Below are 3,507 nucleotides of genomic sequence, written 5' to 3'. Positions count from 1 at the left end.
CATGAAAGGCTGTTTCCTCTAAGTTTCCAGTTCTCTCTTTTGATTTTATATTGGAGTGGCCAGATGGCTTTTGTCTTCAGGAGTTCCCACAGAGGCCCAAGTCAGATGAGGATCAGGCGCTCTCAGGCTTTCTCCTAAGGGCTGGATCCCTCCAGGAAAGATTTTGGCCTCAGGAATTTGGGGGTTGGACTGGCCTGGGAGCAGGGCCCAGGAAAGATGCTGGTCTAAGGCAGCTGGTGGCCATCCCACCTGGAGATGCAAAGGCAGATGGGGGCAGGAAGCGGCCCCAAGGACTCCTGCGGACTGCACTGAGGAGCTGTGTTAGTCTGGATGCAAAGGATCAGGAAAAGGAAAGGTCAGCCCCTGCATCCAGGAATGAGGCTGGCGGGTGGTGCAGGCCCAGGGAAGCAGAGGAAGGTGGGGGCCAGGCCCAGAAGCAGTGCTCCCTGGAGAGAGGCCTTCGGGTCCTTATTATTTTTATTTTATGTGTATGAGTGTATTGCCTACATGTATGTGAGTGCACCTGTGTCATGCAATGCTGCAGAGGTCAGAAGAGGGCTTTGGATTCCCCTGGAACTGGAGTTAAGGACGGTCTGTAGCCGCCATGTGTGTGCTGGGAATCGAACCCGGGTCCTTTGCAAGAGCAGTCAGTGCTCTTAACCACTGAGCCCTCTCTCCAGCCCCTCTGCCTCTTTTTTATCTTGAGCTTGCAGTTTATGCTGAAGTCTTTCTTCTGAAGGAATGAACTCCCTCTATTGTCCACCCCTCCTGGCAATGGCCCTGCCTGATGAGCAATCTTCTGAAACTGATCCAGTTAAAGTCATCAATAACCTCCAGACACAATTGACACTTTCCAATCTTGAGCTTCCTACAGTAAAAAATAAATAAATAAAGCCAGGCATGGTGGCACATGCCTTTAATCCCAGCACTTGGGAGGCCGAGACCTGGAGAGATGATTTAGCACTTAAGAGTACTGACTGCTCTTGCAGAGGACCTGGGTTCAGTTTTCAGCATCCACATGGCAGGTTTCCAGGGGAATCTAATGTCCTCTTAGGACCTTTATGGCATTGCATGAAACAGGTGCACTTACATACACGCAGGCAAAACACATCTACACATAAAATAACTAAAAAGTAATAAATAAAAAGAAACAGTAACCACATATTGGAAATTTATAGCATATATGAAAATATTTTTTTAAACAGGAGTTGGGGGGAGCCAGAGAGATGGCTTGGTAGTAAAGAGTGCCTATTGCTCTTACAGAGGATCTGAATTCAATTCCCAGCACCCACATTGATGGGCTCACAACCACCTGTAACTCCAGTTTCAGGGATCCAATGCCTTCTTTTGGCCTCCACAGGCACCCACACACATGTAGCACACACACACACACACACACACACACACACACACACACAAATATGTAAAATAAAAATAAATATTTTAAATGGGAGTGGGAATTGTTGAGAGGAGAAGGGATTGCCAGGGGTAAGATAGGGGTGGTTACCTTACATGATATATACATGTATGAAATTGTCAAATAATAAATTTAATTTAAAAATAGTATATGCCATGTATCATTAAATTGTATGGATTGGATGAGTCAGTGTGACCTTATATGCCTAGACTTGGTCCTGGAAAACTTTTTCTATTAAGGATCAGATTTTTTAAAAAAAAAATTGCAGGCATTGTAGTTCATACAGTCTCTTTCCTGGCTGTTCATCTCTTTGACAGCTGAGAAAAATCAACTACAGGTGAATGAATGTCACCATGTTCCAGTAAAACTTCATGCAGAAAAACAGGTGGTAAGTTGAATTTGGCCCAAAGACAGTGATCTAAAGCCACCCTCCCTCTCTGTATAATGGTTAGTTTTTGTCAACTTGATAGAAATTAGAGTCACCTAGGAAGAGGAAGCTTCAATTGAGGAATTTCCTCCATCAGACTGGCCTGTGGCCATGTCTGTGAGGCATTTTCTTAATTGCTAATTGATGAAGAGGGCCCAACCCACTGTGGGTGGTACCATGCCTGGGCAGATAGACCTGAGCTATTTAACAGCCAGGCATGGTGGCACACACCTTTAATCCCAGCAGAGGCAGGCGGTTTCTGTGCGTTCAAGGCCAGCCTGGTCTACACAGTGAGTTCCAGGCCAGCTGGGCTACTAGGAGACCTTGATTCAAAATGACCCCCCAAAAAAGTAGCTGAGCAAGCCAGGGGAAGCAAACCTGGAAGCACCCCTCTCCATGGTCTCTGCTTCAGTTCTTGCCTCCAGGCCCCTGCCTTGTGTTCCCACCTGACTTCCCCCAGTGATAAATGGTGACATGGGAGTGTAAGTCAAATAAACCCTTCCTTCCCAAGTTACTTTTGGCTGTAATATTTATCACAGCAAAGGAAGCCTAACTAAAAAACCTGGATTAAGCAATAAGTGTTCAACAGATTTATTATAGTTTTATTCAAATCAGTACTGACAGTTCCTGGTCACCTTTTGCCTATCTTTCCTAAGAACATCTATAGCTAAATTCTGGATACCTTGTCCATCCATCACTGTAGCCACTGAGGAGCAGCTATGGCGGAAGATCTTTGCCTTGCTTACACACGCATATCATCTAGTGGTAGAGAAATGCAATTGCAAGACGTTGTCCCCCTTAATGTCTCTGGCCTTGTTCAAACACATTCCCATGAGAAGGTAACTTCCCTCAGGCCTCCCACATTGGGCAGCTACATCCACACCACAGGGACCTGTCTGAGCTGCCTGGTTTAAGAGATTCCACAATCAGTTCTTTAAGAAATAAATTATTCTTAATTTTTTAAAAATTGCTAGCAGGGTCTGACATTGGGCACCTGACACTCTCTGAGCATTGTGAGTGGTTGAACTCACTGGGTATGAATGACCCTGAGTCAGATAGTTTGTTCTCCAACATTGATACTGCTGACAACAGGCTCGTCCCTCAGCATCTCTCAAGTCCACTTTCTCCATTCCCAATACCAGACTTTTTAATTGGCTTGGGTCTAACATCCTTCCAGAATACTCTGGAATTTTTTTATAACAAATTTAAGGTACTTCCCTCATTAAAAGTAATCTCAGGAAAGCAAGATGGTTCAATGGGTAAAAGCTCTTGCTATATAAGCCTGATGACCTGAGTTTGAACCCCAGAGTTTATTGTCAACCAGAAATTGACCTCTGAGGCTCTCGCTATATATAAGCGTTATGGCGTGAGTGTGAACCCCAGAGTATATTGTCAAACAGAAATTGCCCTCTGAGGCGCCACACATGTATACACACACACACACACACACACACACACACACACACACACACACAAACCACATGTACACACACACAATGACAATAAATAAAATTTGATTTTTTAAAAGTCATCTCTGGCCAGGCGTGGTGGTGCACACTTTAATCCCAGCACTCAGGAGGCAGAGGCAGGCGGATCTCTGTGAGTTCAAGGCCAGCCTGGTCTACATAGTGAGTTCCAGGACAGCTGGGGCTACAGGGAGACC

This window comes from Nannospalax galili, unplaced genomic scaffold, assembly GCF_000622305.1.
Source record: "Nannospalax galili isolate Female #2095 unplaced genomic scaffold, S.galili_v1.0 scaffold56, whole genome shotgun sequence".
In the NCBI taxonomy this organism is placed as follows: Eukaryota; Metazoa; Chordata; class Mammalia; order Rodentia; family Spalacidae; genus Nannospalax; species Nannospalax galili.
The sequence above is the reverse complement of the archived record's forward strand: the minus strand, read 5'-3'. Positions refer to the sequence as shown.